Source organism: Jaculus jaculus, chromosome 11 (genome assembly GCF_020740685.1).
Source record: "Jaculus jaculus isolate mJacJac1 chromosome 11, mJacJac1.mat.Y.cur, whole genome shotgun sequence".
Lineage (NCBI taxonomy): Eukaryota > Metazoa > Chordata > Mammalia > Rodentia > Dipodidae > Jaculus > Jaculus jaculus.
In genome coordinates this window covers 35,319,638-35,341,079 of record NC_059112.1, presented here as the reverse complement: position 1 = coordinate 35,341,079, position 21,442 = coordinate 35,319,638, and the positions used below count along the sequence as shown (strand labels likewise).

Sequence of the window (21,442 nt, the reverse complement as noted above, 5' to 3'; positions counted from 1 at the left end):
GATGTATGTGGCCAGGCCCCGGTGGCCTCTGTGCAGGGGCTGCTGGCAGCAAAGGGCTCTCTCCACTTGCTGTCCTCAGCTGAGGACTATGCAGGCCAGCGCTGTACAGCATCCATGGTTTCCACGGCCTTTGTGCTGTGGTTAGTGTTTCTGCCCAACGCCTACCCCCATGATGACTTCCTGCTTTTACAGTATGTGAGGATAGCATATCTTATAGCTGAGAACATCACAGAACAAAACCCAGAACAGTCCTGTTAGACCCAAGCAGTTAGTGATGTGACCCTGTGATGGGGGGGAGGGGTTGTTACAGGGTGCTATTAAAATCACAGGGCCCTTCTCTGTTGCTTTTTGGGCTGGCCAGCCAGAACGGTAAAGCAAAGATAGTTTAGGTTACTTAAATTTTTGTTGTTGGTGTTGCTGTTCATTTGTTTTCCCAGATAGGGCCTCACTTGCTGTAGCCCAGGCTGACCTGGAATTCACTATGTAGTGTCAGGTTGGCCTTGAACCCCCAGCTACCCTCTCTCGGCCTCTCGAGTGCTGGAATTAAAGGTGGGCACCATCACGCCAGGCTAAAACATTTTTTTTTTTTTTAAGAACTCGTTACATAACACAGGGTGGCCTTGAACTTGCAGTCCTTTTGCTTCAGTGTCTCAAATGCTGACATTACAGAATGTGCCACCACACCTGGCTATTTCTTCCTTTAACCCTCCTTCCCACCTCAGATACTACAGAAAAGTAAGGGTTAGGATCAGAAAAAATGGTGGGTCCAAGCAGAATACAAATCTGAACAAAGTAAGAGTACAAAGTGCACTAACAGACCCTTAAAGGCACTGAGAAGGGCCAGCAGGGTCTCCTTTATGCAGGGTTTTGGGACCCTGCATGGATAACAAATGCTTAGAATCCCCATTATACTCACTACTATTCAGTTCCTAGATTTTGTTTTCCCAGTACTTGTGGTTGAACCAGAGCCTCACCCATACTAGGCAGATACCATCAGGCTGCATCGCCAGGCCTTTGGGAGTGGGGGCAGTTGTAGGCTGACCTGAAACTCAGTGATCCTCCTACCTCAGCTTTCTGAGTGCTGGGATTTGATAGTGGCATGGGCCACCACGTCCAGCTTACCAGCCCCTCTTTTTAAATTTTATTTTGAGACAGGGTCTTGGTAAATTGTCCAGGCTGGCCTTCCATTAGTAATTCTGCCTCAGCCTCCCAAGTAGGTGGGATTACTGGTATGTGCCACCATGCCAACATCTAGATTAAAACTAAAAGTCAAAATCTAATTTGTGCTTAAACACCTTAGGAAAAAAGAAGCCCTACGTTTTGTTAAAGACGGGGCCTACACAGCAGCAGAGGACACCTGCCCCCAGAAAGAAGCCATTCCTTACGGGCGGGCCTGGGCTCAGGAGTTGCTGAAGGAGCCTCTCAGCAGAGGAAAGGGGCCCAAAGCCAGGGTGCCAGGGGGATGTTCTGAGGAGGCAGGAAGTCCGTCCCCTAGATCCAGAACAGAATGCCCTCCGGGGAGGGAGAGGCATCTGGAAGTGCTGGAGGAGGGCAACGTGGCCCTTCTCCTGTGAAGCTCTCTGACCTCCCAGGTAAGGCCTGCCACCTACACGCCCGAGCAGGCGTCCAGCTAGCAGTAGCCTCTGCTGGCTGATGGGGTGTGGTTCCACAGGATGGCAGACCGGGCTTCCAGCGCCCTGACTCCCTAAAGGGTCTTGTCACTCGCGATGGGCAGACTGGTGGCCAAGCTGCCGGTCATCGTAGGTGCTACAGCGCCTGACGTGGATGCGACGCACACGGTCCCTCAGTTCACACGTCCCTGGTCCTGGCTGGGGGAAGCCCGGCTGCGGCTCCGGCTTGTGGCCTGCAATACGGAGCTGTCAGGGACTCGGGGGGCTCATACGGTGGGACGCTGAGTGTCTCCTCGTCGATGCGGGCCTCTGGGAATGCCGCCTCGGTCTGCTGCTTCTCGGTGGCACAGACGATGGACGGGCAGCACACCGCCGCCGGCCTACGACGCCGGCCGTAGAAGGACCTCGTCGCCGATGGCGTCCTCGGTGGAGAGCTCGCGGCCCCTGAAGCGCAGGGACAGCCTGCGAACAGCTCAGGGTTTTTCCGCAGGTGATCGTCAGAGTTGCTGCCGTAGGCATGCTCGTCGCGGCTCCTGTTGCTCGCGGCTTTACCACAGGCTTGGGGGAGCGTTCAGTGAGCTTGTCCTCCTCCCTCAGGGGTGTGGTGACGAGGGGGTTGCACACGGGCTGCTTGCTAGGCATCCTCCTTGTCCTGCAGGGCAGTCGGGCGCATGTTCACCAGCCCCTGAATGAGGCAATATTTTTGCTCCAGCCATCAGTTCCTGGATTTCTTGCCGGTTTGGAGGGCGAGTGATGGTGTCATCTCGGAGGTGATTCAAAATGGTGGCAAGGAGTTTTCCGCATCGGCCTATGAGGATCCAGCCTTCTTCGTCAGTCAGCGCCTCCAGGCGCCCGCTGCGCGAGGCCTTGAGCACGGCGGCACTGCCGAGGGCCCGCCGGCGCGCAGGGCAGGGCGCTGCTTAGCTTGCGCTTGGCCCCTGGCGTTGGGCACAGACGCGGGTCCCCCGACCTCTCCCGCTGCACGTAGACCACCGCACGGCAGGAGGTGGGCTTGGAGGGCTCTGCCGCGGTGGAAGTGGTCACAAATGAGTGGCCTGTAGAGGCCAGGGCCTCCAACTCTCAGCGCCTCCACCGGGGCCCTCTCCTCTCAGCGAGCGGACTCCGCGCCGCCCCTGCCCCTCACCAATCCAGGCTGTGTGTCAGCTCACATCCTGCTCCCACCGTCTCCTCCCCACAAATGAATTTTAAATTCGCTCCTCAATAGCTATTTTTTTCAATGCCCGTCTCTGTTGTTGGGACTCAAGTGGTACAGGATTAAGATTTTTTTTTTTAATGTTTTTGAATAAAATATATGAGTGCTGTAAGCATGCAAGGAACATATAGCAATCTGGTATTGATAAGTGACCTTTAAAGAGTGGGAATATTTATTTATATGTGTTTGTTACTTTATTTACACTTCTAATCAATAATATAAAATGCACAGAAATAAGATTCCCCATTTACTCATCTTTTGACAGGATCTTAAGTCTCCTATTCTCTGCACTTTGACCAGTTGTGGTTTTCTGCAGTAACCATCACCCACTGCAAAAAGAAGTGCATGTGTCTGAAGCTGAGAGCTAAACTAATCTACTGTCCTAAATATAAATATTTAGCAGGCAGTTTGATGGACATAACATGTCCATTTATCAAAACATCAGTATAGCTTAACTGCTAGAGCCTATGAGCTTCCTAGACACAGGGTTTAGATCAGGTTCACAATACCTTTCTGTGAAGTGGGCCTTAAATTCAATCAGAAAGTTGTTGGTTACCCCCACAACAGAAATGGCACTGTTGCACCAGTGTACATTTCTTGCCTGGGAATCTGGTTATTCAGAATGCATTGTATACTGCTGGGTTTCTTCAACAGTAGGTTGCAAAGCACCATCTGGTCCTAGAAAAGCTAGCCAACAGAGAAGAAATGTCCATCTCAGCTCCAGACTGATTTCTCTGTCCTGCAAATGAAGCAAGTGATACCTTTTACAACAGTCTTGCACTCTACTTCTGGTGGGCAAAAAAAATATATCAGTGCTGATATGTATTGTTTTCATAGCCTCAGGGATCTCCCTGACCAACAATTCGTAGGGAGGGTTTGCTTATCTAGCGCTGGAATTTTCTAAATGTAAAACTGTTTCATCATAATGTCTCTGAACTTTATAGTGATCCCCAATTTCATCTATAAAAATAGTTGGGAAAACTGGTGTGTGTGTATGCAAACATGTGCACTTCTTGTGTCTGTGTATGTGCAGACTGGTGCACATGATGTGTGGTATTATTTGAAATGTTTTGTATATAGCAACATTATGATCCCGCAATGGACAATGTATATTGGACAGATATTGAGGGAGATGGTAGCTTGGAAAAGCTGACACATAAATCAGATAATGGATTTCCACAGAAACATTTAAAGTAAGATGCAAATAAGTTATTGGAGAAAATGTACAAATGAAAGATTCCTAAAATTTGAATTTTAGTAAACATTAATGCATTCATAGGTTTAAACACATGGTATTTATTTTATAATTTCAAAATATTCTAATGAATTCATTTTCTAAGTTACCACAAAAAACAAATCTTATGTGTAATACAGACTTATATCTGCTAGGAATACATTCATGACATAATAAAACATGGACTCAAAATACATTTAATTTTTTAATATTCATGTATTTATTTGAGAGAGAAAGAGAGAAAGAAAAAGATGTAGGTAGAGAGAGAAGACACACCAGGGCCTCCAGACACTGTAAATTAACTCCAGATGCATGTGCCATCTTGTGCATCTGGTTTGCATGGGTACTGGGAAAATGAACCTCATTCTTTAAGCTTCTTAGGCAAATCAACTTAACCACTAAGCCATCATGTCAGCTCTCACAATATTTTCAAATAATAAAAAGTACCAAGGTTATCATCTCAGTTGATGATAATTGATCTCTCCAATTCTTTCTGCTAGTGAGGCTATGCATGTAATGGTATGTCACCAGTTTATGGTGTTTTATTGTTGTACATTATACCTTTTAAATTTTGTATTGTAACAATTTGAAAATTTGTAGAATTGAAAAGAGTATATCACCTGTTAAATAAGATGAGTGTTCTGCCTACATTTTTTTTTTTTTTTTTTTTTTACCTCAGGCAGAGAGTTGACAAATGGACATGAATTTTGCCTCTGAGAGTTCTGTAAGCTGCTATTGTCCTGACATTGCAAAGTGTTTACCAGGAAAATCCTCTACATCCATCACCCAGGGCCAGCTTTTGTCTGATTCAAATTCTACTGACATTGAAATCAGAAACCCTCTGTGAGTAATTTATCACAGTTATTAAAATGTTCCATTGTGGGTTAGAATAGAAATTCACCATTATTTCAGAGTGCTGCCCAAGGGGCATTCTATGTAGCAAATCTTAATTCTTTATTGAAATAGCGGTTTGGTTTTAATAAGTGATTCTTTGCAAACATACCTTGTTTTCAATTATGAAAGGTGAGGATGACTTTTTAAATTGGACATAGTGGTCCATTATTATGTAAAACTTTTAGTTCAATATTGTACTTATTGCCACTAAATATTATATCTTGAATATTTTAACAAGGGTATGTCAATCTAATTAGATTGTCAGGAAAGGAACATCTTTTTAAATTCTTTTTTGAAACAGAATTGTGTGGTCAATATGACATGACAAACTATGAAATATTTGATTTTAATTAAAATTAAATACAATTATTTCATAATTTAAAAAGTATTTACATATTCACAGCACATTTTTCATTACTTGAAGAGACAATGGTGTTTTACACAAAAGCTTTCTTGCAAATCAAGGTTTGTTGTAACTTTTTTCAGATTAATATTCATGTTCTTTCACTTGCTCTCTCTCTCTCTCATATTTTTACTGTGACATCATGAATGTGAATTTCTATTTGATATGTAATTGGAGAATAATGATTTTCTTCCAGTTATAATTCTTTCATGTCTTCTTGAAGATGTAATGAGCATAACTTTGAAGCAACCACACTCTTTCTTTGGAAAGAACTAAGACTGACCTGTAATGTAAAATAACTGTACATGACATCATTTCATCATCTCTTTAATCTCAATATGTAAAATCTCAATAATGTAAAAAAGAACATTTCCAAACTGATTATCTTTTCTTTTTATACATTATAATAACCAAGCTATAGACCAAAATATTTATCCACAGTAATTTAGCAAATAAGAGAAAAGTATAAAATTATACAATAAAGCTGAAACAAAAATCCTTCATATACATACATATATATATATATATATATACATATATATGTATATATATATATATATATATATATATATATATATATATATATATATGAAATCATTAGAATTATGGACAATCACATCACAATCTTGATTCTCATATTTAGCCATAAGCAAAAGATATAGAATTTGATGACATTCCTTGGTAGAGAGAAGAATGCTACACACTATCTTCATGTCTGAAGGAATGTGACTTAGTCCTCAAAAATGAACACAATTTTAGTTTCATTTTACTCTGCCATTGGTCACAAAGAGAAGAAACAATACATCTTATTCCAGGGGATTGTCAAAACTTGTGATTTCAATCAATTTTCCTGCATGGGAGAAAGAAGAATCTCTCTTCAGAGAACTTTATTATTTTCCAGAACAGACACTGGTGAATAGACTCAGAAAATGTGACACAGATTCCTAGGATTGTCCCAAGGTTCTGAGAAAAATATCGAATTGTGCCATAAATGAATTAAAAAAATTGTCATAAGTAGTCCATATTGGAGCCAGTGTCTATTTTTAATGTAAAATAGTTTTATTTCTGCTTTCTAAAATGTGTTCTTTGAGAAGCTGGTGCAACAGCAAGGTCTGAATAATTGCAATGGCAAGATTAATATCATGAGGTTGTGCTTTCCTATGTATGTGCAAATATACGTGATAATTAAAAATGATTTATCAGGTGAAAAGTGAAGTAACTAATCACAGTACAAATCAAAAATATTAAATAGAAAACAAAACTATCTGTTTTTCTTAAATGTTTCATCCATGTAGAATTTGCTTTTATATCATTTTCTCATAATTACCATTTTCATAATACAAGTAAGTTCCTTCACACATCATCAGAAGGTGGCCACATTGTATATTTCAATTTACACTATGTTAAACATGTCAAGTTGAAACGCTTCTTGATTTCCAACTGCCCATACTTAAAGTTATTGAGAGCTTTGGAATGAAATGACTTTAAGTTAAAGCCAATTAAGTAGCTGATATAAAATGAAAATTTAATTAAGAAAACCTGATAATAGAAGAAAAATTCGCATATATGAACTTTGAGATAGATTCATAATGGCTGTCATGTCTCTTCCTACTACAGAAATAACACCCAGCAACATTTTAAATTAAATAACCATTAAAACATTGTTATTAGAAATAATTCACAGACTTAATAAAAATAAATGAAACTAATTGCACCGTGCTAAGATGTTTTTTAATTATTATTGCCAACCTAAAATTCATAAAAGTTTGGTATCCTTTTATGTTAATTCACTTTAATTAAAGAAAATTATTTGTTTTATTATAAATATTAATTTGGCTTTTTTTTTAAGAAGTATGCTTTTTATTTTCCTGTTTCAACAGAACACATATGAGTAAGATCACTCTTTATGCATCTAGTTGTCTCTGTTGGATCTTGAAAAATGTTTCACACCTTTCTCAGTTTCTTTCTTACTTGAGTAAAGTCCAGAAATGCAGATAATGATTGCTTGGTCATATGTTGAAATAAGGATGGGATGTTTGAGTAAACATTCTGGAGGGTTTTGTTTTTGGTTTTTGGTTTTTTTTTTTTTTGTATGTATATAGTTCACTACATATTAAAGATAACATAAATTCACTTGTGGTCATTTTTTTTTTTATTTAGTATCCTCACCCATTTGTTTTGAAAAGTTATACATATGACAAATATCTTGTTCTGTCTCTTACATTTGCTTAATGTTGGTTGAGTAAATTACAAAGAAATCATAATCAGCACAGTTTAAATTTGAAAATCTGTTAAATTTTATTAATCCATGATTTGAACCCAGAGTATACAGATACAGTAATGATGCAGGATTTGTGGGGCCAGTGGATAGTCCCTTCAGGTCTGTGAACACCAACCTTTGGTCTTGTCACATTTAAGTTCACATTGCTAGGAGAAACCTCCAAACCAAGCTGAGTTTATGGGAACAAGAAGGGATTTATTGAAGCTTACAGATCCAGGGGAAGTTCCAAAATGGTGGAAGAAGCTGGTCTTCTTACACAGGTCCACAAAGATATACCACCAACAACACAATAAACAAGTACACTCCAGGAACCCCAGGCAGAGCTCAAACACTTTATATACATTAGGCTGGAATTCCAGATACACCCCTAAACACACCTTAGGGCTGGACTCTAGGGTCCATCCACAGTGACACCTCCTTTCAGCCTCAGGGCTGAAGATCTAAAGCTTTAATAAACTCCTGAATCTATCAAAAGGCATCCACTCAAACAACTACATGCCACCCCTAGCCCCAGTAGATTAATAATCAACCATCTCACATTGTAAATGATATTCAGTCCAACTTCAAAGGCCCCTTGTCTTCATCAACTTAAAATAGTTTCAAAGTTCCAAGTCTCATCTGAGAATTAATATTGTCACTTAGCTGTTGGCCCTGTAAAATCAAAACATTTCCAATTGCTATATGGCATAATGAGGAGAGAATGGAACTATGTAAATTCAATGACCATCAAACAATCTTCAAATAGCTGTAATTCAAGTCTAGTATTATAACAAGTAACTGAAAGTCTTTGGATTTTCCAATTCTAAACCTTCAGCTGGGATAAATAGCCAGGGTAAACTCCATTCCAAGACAAAAATGATCCATGCTAGCCCTTACACAGTCATGGTATAACCAAAACATCTTCAGGTCTCCCTGAAAACCATGGTCCATTTTCCATTGCCTCTATTGGCTTATTATTGTCATCATTCCCTACCTATATTCTGTATCTCAACAGTGGTTCCTGGAACCATGTGAACTGCATAATACACTCCATATCTTCTTCATGCTTTAGAAAGTAATGCCAGGTGTGCAGGACATAGCCATCTTAATTCAGGGAAGTAATAAATCATGACCTTGCAGAGCATGTTCCTTCCTTTCAGTCAACTCCTTTCAAAAGAGCTTGCATTTATATCATTCAGTTTTTCATCAGGCATTCTTTTCATTGTTTCAATGTAAAATGTTGGGCCATCTTTAATCATGATATCAGCTCCTTAGCGATAGCAACTTTCTCAACCAGTCTCAGTGCCAGAAATTTTAAACTTGCTTCAATTTTCCCAACTTTAAATCTTAAATTTCTCAGTTCTATATCTTTAGCCAAGCACATCAGTCCATTACAAATTTAACCTTGATCATATTCTTTAGGTATGAGCAGCAAAATTCAACCAGTTTGCATGCAAGTATCCCAGTTCCAACAATGTTCTCTTCTATCTTTCATTCACCTTAGAACACTCATTCAAACTCTCATCAGGATAGCCCTTAAAACTTGGGTTAGTGCTCTGGAAGGCATCTTCAGTTGCATGTACCAAATCTATGCCCATTCCTCTAAAACAAAATTTCCAAAAGACCAAAACTCACATAATCAGGTTCATTGTGCAACCACAACTCACTCTCTTGTACCAATTCTGTCACTATCAGCTTCATTTTGCTGCGATGAACCCCCAAATCAGACAGTTGGTGGGAGGAAAATGGGATTTATTGAAGGTTATAGATACAGAGGAACTTCCATAATAGTAGAAAAAGCTTCCCCCATTTCACAGGTCCACACAGAGAGAAATACCACCTACAACACAATAAGCAGTCACACTGAAGTAACCCCAGGCAGAATTCAAACACACTCTACATCCCTTAGGCTGGAATCAGATCCATGGCAAAAGACACTTTAGGGCTAGATTCAGGAGCCACACACAGTGACACCTCCTTCAGCCTTGAGGCTGGAGTTTGTAAGGTTCAGGAGTGACCAAGACCATAGAGACCATCCTGAGGCAAAGATAGAAGCTTTTATTTTGGAAAAAACAAAAACCAAAAAATATGACCTTCCAGGACTGACTCTGAAGAGTGGAGCAGTCAAGTTTAAGATTACAGATAGTGTGCTATATAGAGCTCTACAGCTGGGGGAAAGTGAGGAAAGGAAAGAACTCCTTTGTTCTTTACATTAGCCACAGGGTGTGAGACTGGAATAGTGACCAGGCCTTAGAGATAAAAGGGCAAGATAAGGGGGCAGGAAACCTAGACCTGGGACATTGTTAGGCAAGGAAGGGATAATGGATGGGTGGTTCCTTGAGGAACGTAGATGTCTCACTTCCTTGTGTCTCTGTTGCCCTCCTGCTGTCCTCAGTGACTTCATTTTGTCCTGACCTAACAATCCAGACTTTTGTTAATGATAAAAGATGAAGGTTAATTTTTTCATGCTGACCATAAGGGCAATGAATTCCTATGGGGTGGGGCTGGTTGATGGGTGTCTCTTCACGGCAGGTGATGAGGAGACAGTTTCATGGTGGCTAGAGGTAGCAGAGTGGTGAGATCAACAGCACCAGTGAATCATGTTGTTACCAATTGGTCCTGAATGAAATGGAGACTTTTCTTGTACCATCCCTGTATTGGCCTGGCTTCAGGGAAGTCACTGGCAGACATGTGTTATAGAGAAGGTGAGGGAGATGGGCTGTGCTCTTTGCACTCCATGAGAAGACAGAAGGGAGAATAAAGGAGCTTGTTGTTCTTATCAAAAGCTATGACATCAAAACACCCGGTGAAAAGGGAGGATGAGCAATCAGAGGTGAGTGATACAGGGCTTGAGGCAAGAGGAGGCAGAGGGGCATTTTAGGATCAGGGGAAGCATAGGAACACAAGAGAGTTTAAGTTTGGGAGAGTCCATTTGGGGTAACAGTGTACTTATCTCTGGATGAGATAGGGTAAGGGCTAAGGAAGGAGGGGGTTCCAAGGGATAGCCCTGATTCTAGCTAAGGTAGGTGGGAAGAGCTGAGGTCATGGTAGATGAAGTTAATCAGGGACAGGCAGATGCAGAAGACTTGAGCTGATGTTAGAGTCTAATATTGTAAGTTAGCATCAGACAAGGGGGATCCTAGTTTCCAAATCATTGTTTACATTGTAGTTATATTTTTTTCATTAGTTGATTAAGACCATATAGGTTGCCAGAATTAACTGTATACTTTGGAAGTCAATAATGGTTCTAGGAGAGACTTTTAGGGATCTATTAGGAGCTCTATGACTCTCAGCATTGTCATATGCTAGGATAAGTCAAGGCCATGCTGACCAAGTGGCCCTCCATCTTTCTCAAAGCCTAGAGGACTGGTTTTCCTCTGATATGATTCTCCTGTTGCATTTACACTGAGTTGGAACTTGTTTCTGTGTCTTCACATCCTCTCTGATCAAGAAGACAGGTAACTTGCCAGAAGCTAGAAGTTCAAGTGTCCCATTATCTCTTTTGACCTTTTGACCTGGGAGCAGGAAACAAAATATTGGTTATCCTTTTAACTCTAACGTTTGCAATTGATTTTGGCTTCTACATATGGTTATTACTCACTCAGAGAGACTGTACATATGTGATAAGCAAATAGATTAGAATCTGGTTAGCAAAGCAGTTCTGGTTAGAGAATGACACAACAGTTTAAAATCATTATGATTAATATTTAAGTTTAGTTGTCAGGTGACAGAGTAGGCTATATCTGGGACATAAAAACATTCCCATTCTTTTAAATCTCTGTCAGTTATAAGTATAGGCAGAACATTGTAGTAGCCTTGAAAACAATATTTTTATCAAGTATTTTATCAACAACTTTAGGGAAATTGATTTAATCTAGAAATTGTATGCCAGGAAAAAGATAAGACAGTATAAAAACTTAGCATCTGTGTTTGAAGACAACTTTGGCTAGTGTGTATACCAATGTAAGTACCAATTCCCTTCCTGAACTGGAAGAAGAATAGCAATTTAAGGTCATTTTTTTAGGGCAGAAAGCATGTTTTAAGTATCAATCTTTATAAGCAATGAACTTAAAATACCAGAAATGAGACAATTCATTAAGTGAAACCTTGACTGAGAATGATTATACTTAGCTCAAGAAAAAACTAAAATTTGGTCACTGTTAAGTTACATTAGGCACAACATGAAAGACACAGAGCAGTGTCTTAAATAAGTACCTTTTACCACTGAACAAGGCTAAGGCTTAACTAAAGAAATATTTATGACTGTTTTATGAAGCTTAGACAAACTATATTAACATTGTTTGTATACAGTGGATTTTCTTAAGACATGAGGAGCCTTTTTAGTTTTTCTAAGTACAAAATCACAATAAGTCACTTTTTATAAGACTTAGATGATAACTTCAGTGATCATCAGTTGGCAAAACTAGCATGAACAAGACAAGAAACATCTTAAAATTACAGAGTTTTAGCCAGTACCCTGGCCCCAGCATGATGATAAGAAAATGCCAAGTCGTTATAAACAGACGGGGACTTCTTATAAGAAATTTGTAATCATTTTACATTTATATTTCTATGCTCCTATAAAACTATGTGCAGTGGGCCTGGTGGAAAACATCCCCACCATGAAATGGTAATGCTGAGAACAGAAATCATTTTGTAGCCTTAGAGCTGTGAGCCTCATACATACTCATACACACACATTCATTTTAAGTGTACTTTTCATATAGACTCTAGACAACCATTTCATATTTGAAGCACATGAGGCTACAGAACATGAACAAAAGATCTGTTGACAAAATTTTAAATAAACAAAAACTCTATACTACATAGTAACACTTTTGGCTTAAATATGAAGACATGGAAAATTAGATAATTTTTTGAGTTTTTTATATCTACATATAAATACATATATAGTGGATATATAATATATATTATATAATATATATCATTAATTATATAATAATATTATATTAACAATTATATAATAATATCATACATATATATATATATATATATGAAGAATTAGCACTCTTAAAAGCTAAATAAGATACTCATTCAATCTATGTCAGTTTTTGAATTAATTTAGCTATATTTAATATACCCAAAGAATAGAAGAACTGGTTTAAACTGGCATGATTTAATGAAAAAAGGAGACAAGTCTGATGGAAAAAGAGGGCATGGGCATGCCAGGGCCACTTGCTACTGCAAACAACTTTCAAATGTATGCCCCACTATGTACATCTGGCTTTGCAAGTAAGCACCTTTAACTGCTGAATCCAAAAGGAATATTTTTAATCTATTAACGTACACAAAAGTTTTATGACACAAACTTTAATTATTTGAGCCTTAATCAACTCTATCATTCTATCTGTAGTACTTTGGTAAACTTGGTTAGTAATGTCATAAGTTAAATCTAAAGTATTAAGACTGATGTTGGAGGAATTGAGGAATTACATCTTGAATTACAACCTAATTTTGTTTAGAATTTTTTTGCTGTGCACCATGAAATAGTTTTTTAAGTATGTGACAGATAAATAATGTTTAATATTTCAAATATGGTCTATTTACCTTATAAAATAGGGAAAAAAAGAGTAAATAATTCTGAGTTTTGTTTTTTTTTGCAGTGCATTTTTAAAATTTTTATTAACATTTTCCATGATTATAAAAAAAAATATCCCATGGTAATTCCCTCCCTTTCCCCCAACACTTTCCCCTTTGAAATTCCATTCTCCATCATATTAACTCCCCATCTCAATCATTGTACTTACATATATACAATATCAGCCTATTAAGTACCCTCCTCCCTTCTTTCTCTTACATTTATGTCTCCTTTTTAACTTACTGGCCTCTGCTACTAAGTATTTTCCTTCTCATGCAGAAGCCCAGTCAGATTTGTTTTTTTAAGACAGAGTTTTAGATATAATAACCTTAAAATTTAGCTAAAAGGTTGACAAATAGAGGAACCTAGTTAACTTGGTTGGGTATTCTAAATTTAGTCTTCCATGACCATTATTATGAACAGATTAACATCAATTAGTTACAGTTAAGTTTACAACCTGAATACCATAGCCAACTGCTACCAGCCAGGACCATACTTTGTTAGTCTGATGCAAGCCATAGGCTAATAGTCATTTTATATCTCAAGAAGTCTGTAATCTGATTAAGTACTTTGTCTTCAAATTCATTGTTTCATAGTCATATTGGAAACATCAAGAAGAGTCTAAATGGAATCAGATTAGCTCCACATGCAAAATGAGCTGAGCTAGCAAGCTTTTCTGGGGAGGGTGAAGTTAAGAAATAATTTGTCTTACAATTATATTCAAACATTATATAAATCTTGTCTTCCTACTTAACTTCTTAATGATAGATAGAAAAAGCAGCCTAGCTTTATTTATACTTTGACAATGTCTTATATATAAACCAAGAATAATTTGGTAAAATCTCAACTTTAAACTAAAATTCAATTTTAAGTTTCTGTCTCTCTCAATGTTCATATTTAATCATTAATTCATGGGCAGCAAAATTCATGGGTAGCAATGTGGAAGAAGCTACCTCGCCTGAGCCTTTCTTAGCTGTTAACACTTCTGCTTCTTTTATTTTTTTCTTATTAATTTTTTAGAATTGAAAAAACTTGGCCTATGAAGGCAAAGTATAAGGACAAATACATGTTTTCTTTTGATTTCTACTATGTGGAGATTATTAATATTTCTCTTCTTTTTGACAATACTATTTATCCAAATTCAAACTTGCATGTGTTGTTTCCTTAGGGGGGGTTCACCAGTAAATATTTTTTTTCCTAAGAAATAAGAGAAGATTGCTACAATGCTTCATACCCTGATGTGAGCTCTGGCTTCTCACAGCCTCATCTTTGCTCCTTAAAAACAAAATATTCTGTGTTGCTGAGTATGGGACTCTGATTATTAATATCAAACACATCTGATGGATTGGAGTGGACGGAGGGATTCTAACTAATGTTCAGTTCAGCGCTTCAGGATAGAGGACAAATAACATTAATGGAAGGAAGGTCCCAAGCGACACCTTTTTCAGGTCTTGGGTATAGAGCATGTGGCTCACATTTCATGCAAAATATACAATAATAATAATAATAAGTATTCTTCAAGACTATGTTTTGTTGTTGTTGTTGTTGTTATCCGAGATCTTGACTCACATGCTGATACAGTAATCATTGCAAAACAGAATTCTAATGCTACTGTTCAGTCAGGGGAACTCTCACCACCTCTCTCACTTTCTAATATTCAAAACAAAAGAAATTTCATTACAATATTTGGAAAGTTTACAGATTCTGTATTTCTGGTGTAACTGTCATATAGCGAATACACGCATTTTAGAAAATATTTTCATGGTTAAAATGCTTTAGTAAGAAAAAAGACTAATTAATTTGTCACATCCTTTCTTTCAGATATTATAAAATCAACAATTCTTGCTTCATGGAATATTTCACTCCCCAGACATGACAAATTTCTCTTTGATTATTTCTTATAAGTGTTCCAATCTATGAGCTCAGAATGGGTGAGAAACCTACAAGACTTGCAAAAAGTCACTGAAAAACATTTTCACAACTAAAAATATATGTTTTAAAATCTATGCATATGTACATGTGTATGCATGTCTAAATATAATTAGGATTATATAAAGGTGTCTATTGAGTAGTATGTGTAAGTATTTTAAATATCAAATACTTTGTCAGAAACTTAAAAAAATCTTATCTTAAAAATTCTACATATTATTATCATTAGTTTCATTCACCTTTTCATAGTATGTCATTTTGAATGAATTGTAAGAGAAATGCCTTTATGAAAAATAAATGCATGTGATTTGCATTTAATTTAAATTTAAAGTTATGTGTAAATATCACATCATTAAATTTATCATATATTTAATTTTAGTTATTATATATCTATATATATGTGTGTATGTATACATACATACATATGTATGTATGAATATTTATTAGGCTTTTAAAAGATATTATGTGAACATGTTGACTATGACATTTTACCATACAAAAATAAAAAAAAAAAACACCCAAAGTAAGCACAGAAATATCAAATTTACATGGATTTTAATGGCTAGTTAAATTGTTTTGTGATTCTAGAATAATTAGACAAAAAGAATGATTACCCTTGGTTTCCTTTGTTTAATGTTTTTAATAAATATTTTTATTTACTTACAAGCAGGGGGAGAGAGTATAGACCTGCTGGGATATCCAGCTTGCAAATGAACTGCAGATACACAAACCACTTTGAGCATATGGCTCTATGTGGATATTTGGTAATTGAACCTGAGTCCTTAGACTCTGGATGCAAGCCCCTCAACCATGGAGCAGTCTCTCCAACCCTCAATTTTCATTTATGAATATATAAGTGCACATATTTTTTAGTTGAATCATTTTGAACTTGACTTGTCAAGACAGAACAGATGTGATTTAGCAAATTGTTACCTTGATCTTTAAGTTGAATAAACACACTGTGTGTGTGTGTGTGTGTGTATGTATGTGTGTGTGTGTGTGTATATATATATATATATATGAAATCAGTAATTTAGTGGTCATCCTTTTGTAAATGGACCATCATGCTTGCAAAGTAGGCATAATTTCAAGTGAGCTATTTCTGCAGTTCCTGTCTAGCACTCGTTCCCAGTGTAGTATGCTGTGGTATGTCAAGAATCTATTTTGTCCAACATCTGTTAAACTTTTTATGCCACTGTAAGAATATAACATATATAACATAGACATTATTTTCACTGGACACATGAAGGTGTCCTTAAAGTAATGGTCAAAAGGAGACAGAGGTGTGTTGTAAATTTAGGGATTTGTCTTTAGAGTCTTCTTTTTAACCTCAACCAAAATAGCAATTGTTCTAATGAGCACGTATACGTTGGACCACTATATTTTTTAAGTAGGGGTGATGTTATTTATTAGATTTTATTTCGTTATTTTTTATTATAGAGCTCTTTCAATCAAGCTTTCATGCAACTATTCTGAGAATACAAAGGAGGAAAAGAAGAAAAGGTCAATAATTGCAAAATGGATGAAAAGGCAGAAGTGGAGGAGACCTGGATTCATTAAAACATATGCAGTAACATTGTTGAAACCTCATATTGTACATCAAGATCAAATACTTTTTTTCTACTACTATATGGAATTTAAAAGACAAATGTATATTCATACTATCACAAGGCCTAAAAAATCAATTTGTAGCATGAATCTTGTAATTATGGTTCCTCAGAACAATCTGAAGTCTTAGTATATCACTGTATGAGTACATATTGTATTCATATTATATTTACAATTTCATTTTTTCACAATAATGGGAGAAATGTTAGGAATCTTACTATAATCCTGGTTTGATTGACCCAGTTCTGAATGTGATCTTCTATAGAAGGTATTAGCTTGAATTAGTTGGTTTTAACTAGTATTTTAATGTGTGTATGTGTATGTGTCTGTGTGTTACTGGGATAAGAACTTTGGCCTTGTAGATACTAGTGAAGTACTCTTTCATTAAGCTATATGCCTATAAGTTTACCTAATATGAATAAACTCACTTTCATCTCTACATGGTTTAGTTAACAGTGGGCAGCAAAGAATCTTGTGGCTATATACAGACATAACTGAGACAGTTACATCACAAGTGATATAGTGATGTTGACATACTGAGGTGATTTAGGAATAATTCAGGAATATTGGTGAGCTGGAAAAATCAAGAATATGAAATAACTTTTGGAGGTGTTAAGAACTGAATTACAGCGCATCAAAAGCAAGCATACACTCTGCTTCTGAAAACATACACACACACACACACACACACATGCACATGCACTATATGGTAATAGTGTTTGACCTATCATTTTTTTCTATACAGCTCCATACAATGGTCTGAACAGTACCTCCTGACATTATTTTCTCAAATAAATGCTTCTACATAAATGGACTGGCAATCCCATTATAAAACCAATTTGGATTAAATTTCCTCCCCCAGAACTTCTTCACCTGTTACATCATCCCTTACTGTGCCTTATCTATCACACATGCAGTATTTCTGCTTCACAGATTCTCTTTTCAGGTATACTCTGAAGCTTTCAAGATAAAGGATGATGTCTTTTTATTGTCTATTTCATTTGTATTCAAAATAATTTTATTATTATTGTACATATTTATGGGATGCAGTGTATAATACAATACATGTAGTGATCAAATCAGATGACACATTTCCATCTCCTTAGACTTTCATCAATTATATGTGCTAGAATGCTTCCAACTCTTCCCCATTTTAGTTCATTTTAAGATGATAAATAAGTTACAAATGATAATCACCCTACTATGCTGTTCATATCAAGTTAAGTAATCTTTGCACAGAAAGACAAATGCAATAGTCTTTCACTAAAAGCTTGAAATCACTGAAGTAGACAGTAGTAGAATGTAGACTAGAAAGGATATGGAGTTGGACAAAGTTAGCTGCCTGACAAAAGATCTAAAAATGCAATTAGAAAAAGGAATAACAACTAGTGTTCTATACCACTGCTGGGTCATCATACTTTACAATGGTAAATCAACTTTTACCACTATAGTAGGTGTCATTCACTTCACTTGGATTAAAGGGGCATATTGTTAAGCAATTCAGCTACAGTATGTCCTCAAATCAACAGTGCATCAAATGGCCATAACTTCTGATATAGCACTAAGAGGATATATGAACCTATGGAAGAATATGTATAATAATTAGCAAATAAATTCATGATCTTATGATTTTGTGGCATACTCCCACTAAGATTAGGAACATCTTTCATCTTATTTATTTATTGAAGGGGGGAGTGTATGGCATTAGGAGCAAGTACTTTCCTACAGTGCAACTCAATGAATAGCCATATTAAATTCCATGTATTATAGGAATCTGATCTACCTTTGTCAAGTAGACTGTTATTCTAAGTGTAGGACTTGGCAGAAATAATATTTATATCAATAAATTTGTTAGAATGACCTTGGCAATACAAGGAATCCAATAAGTGAATAAAAATGGGAAACTAAATATATTGACAAGCATATAACTAAGACTTAAGAAAGCAACCGTTCCAAATGTTTATAGGAGTTATGCCTGTTAAGATTCAGCTAGATATTCTAAGAAACCTAACTTCTCAGTAAGGAGAAGGAATTTTAAATGACTTAGAACTTAATTTACACATATTTTAAACATCATTTTAAAAATGTTTACTTGAAGACTAAATTTTTCATCCAATTTCAAAATGTAATGCTTCACTTCTCCTTGCATCTGAGGTGATCGAACACACAACTGGTGATTTGTAGGAAGATCAGCTCCAAGCTCAGTACTTGGATTGCTTCTACCCAGAGTTGTGACACCCAGAGTCTGCTCTGCTGTGATTTCCAACAGTTATCAAACATCCCTTCAAAACTGTAAGCTAAAAATAAACCCTTTCCTTTCATCAGCTGATTTGGATTTAGGGTTTAGTTCCAGCAATGAAAAGGTAACTACAAAAAATGTGACGATTGTGCTTGTTAAAATATACCAATAAGACTTGTCATGTCAATAGATCAATATGCAAAAAAAGAAAAAAAAAAACACACTTGAAATTTTATATAAGATAAAAATGACCATGTCAATCAGTGCAGTAGCTGTGACTATTAAAAATCTGTGTGTGTGTGTGTGTGTGTTTGTGTGTGTGTGTTTAAATATGAATGTGTGTAGTGAACAATTTCCAAATTAGCTATAAAAACGATAGCAATTGTGAGACAAGATTCAATCTCAGTTCTATAAGTAAGGGAAAAAAATGCCTTTAAGATATAGACCAGATAATGTAAACCAAGCATTCTTTAGGATTTCAACATTTGGAATAAAAAGTGGCCTCATTTACCCAAAATCCTTGCTTGTACTATTTGATATGATTTTTTAAAATATTTTATTTATTAATTTGAGAGAGAGACAGAAATAGACTTAGAGAGAGAGAAAATGGGCACTCCAGAGCCTCCAGCCACTGCAAACAAACTCCCGACACATGTGCCACCTTTGCACCTGGCTTGTGTGGGTCCTGGGCAATTGAACCTGGGTTCTTAGGTGTTAGCTACTGAGCCATCTCTCCAGTCCTTGATATGATTTTTATCTTGAAATAAAACTTTATTTTTACAGATAACTTCTTTCATGCTCAACACTGTTTTGCCACTGTATTTTTTGTTCAAGTTATTGAGATTCTTAATATCAATGTGTTCTATAAACATTTCCCCTCTCCTTTTTTTTTTTTTTTTTTTTTTTTTTTGTTGTTGCTTTCAGCACAAAGGTGTGCTCACATGGGATTGTTCTGCTTGGCACTCATGATTTTGCTGTATTTCATTAATTCAGGCAGCATGGGAAAGGTGAAGATGTGACCACTTATAAATTTGGAGTAAAGTTCAATAATCTGATTTTAAAAGTCTACATGGACACCAGTTGAGTTTATTCAAGATTTCTACTACCGTAATTTCTGTAACATATCTCTGAAACTGATGCAAAGTTCTGATACCTATTTGTAAAAGGGTGTTTTATTTTACCACAGCCAAACACAGTTTTTATTTATTTATCTATTTATGTAATTGGCAGAGGAAGAGGAAGATTGAGATTGAGAGAGAGAGAGAGAATGAGAGATAGAGGTGAACCAGGGCCTGCAGCCACTGCAAATGAACTCTGGACACGTGCACCCCCCATGTGCATATGGCTAATGTGGGTCCTGGGGAATTGGCCCTGAGTCCTTTGGCTTTGTAGGCAAATGCCTTAACTGCTAAGCCATCCCTCCAGTTTGTTTTCTTAAATATATTCACATTTTGTTTTGCTATTATCAGAGGACACCGGTCACAATGACAATGTCGAATATTATAACACAGAAAAATGGTTCACAAAGCCCATATGCTTACTACCTACTTCTCAGGAAAGTTTGCAGAAGTGGACTTCCGGCCAAGATGGTGAGCGCCTAGCTGCGCTGCAGATACCAGGGAAAGAAAGGCAAGAAATTAAGGGTTATCAGGGTCTTCTTGCCAGTGGGAGGGCACAGAGTGGGGTAAAACAGGGAAGCACGCATCCCCCCTCAGGTGAGTAGTCTATCCCCACACATACTGCTGCTGCGCCCCACATCCTGCGCCCCACACCCTGCGCCCTGCACCCCGTGCCCTGCTCCCTGTGCTGAGCAGCTGTGCTCCCATCGTGTGCCCGCCAGCCCATCGCGCTCCTGCCAGCCCACAGCGCTGACACAAGGACTTCCGCCGTTGTGCTCTGATCGTGTGCGTTGGCCAGCCATGCTGTACTCGGTTCGCATGCCTGCAGGGGCCACCGCAGCCATGATTAGGTGGCTGCCAGACCCCCTGCTGCTGTGCTCCAATAGCTTGCCCGCCAGCCAGCCTCTGCTGTGTCCTGAACCCATGCCCGCATCAGCTGCCTCTGTACTACAATTGCATGTGCAACAGACCCAGTCCCACAGAAGGGCCACACAAGTCCACACTGAGTCTCTAGCACCAGCTCAGGTGCCATCCCCTACCTGTCCATCGCCACCCATCCCCCACTCCCCTGAGGTGGGAGAGCCAGACTTTTTGCAGGTCCTAGTGCTCCCAGCCAGAGTTTGGGCAGCTTCAGAGCTTGCTACCTCAGTCCCTTTGCAAACTCGAAGGCAGGCAGCTTTGGTGCATTACTGGGTTAGAATTCAGGCAACTTTGGCACCCCTGTCAGGCAATACATAGGTGGCATTGGCAAGAGAAAGCAAAAACCCAGGCTGCTTGCAACTGCCCCAGGCTGCCTTGGATTCTCATTGAGCT

The 21,442-nt window shown here is 37.7% G+C and overlaps 1 pseudogene; it reads right to left on the bottom strand.

Moving 5' to 3' along the window:
* Window positions 1-1,707: 1,707 nt before the first annotated feature.
* On the bottom strand, window positions 1,708-20,973 carry LOC101608406 (annotated as a pseudogene).
* Window positions 20,974-21,442: the final 469 nt, after the last annotated feature.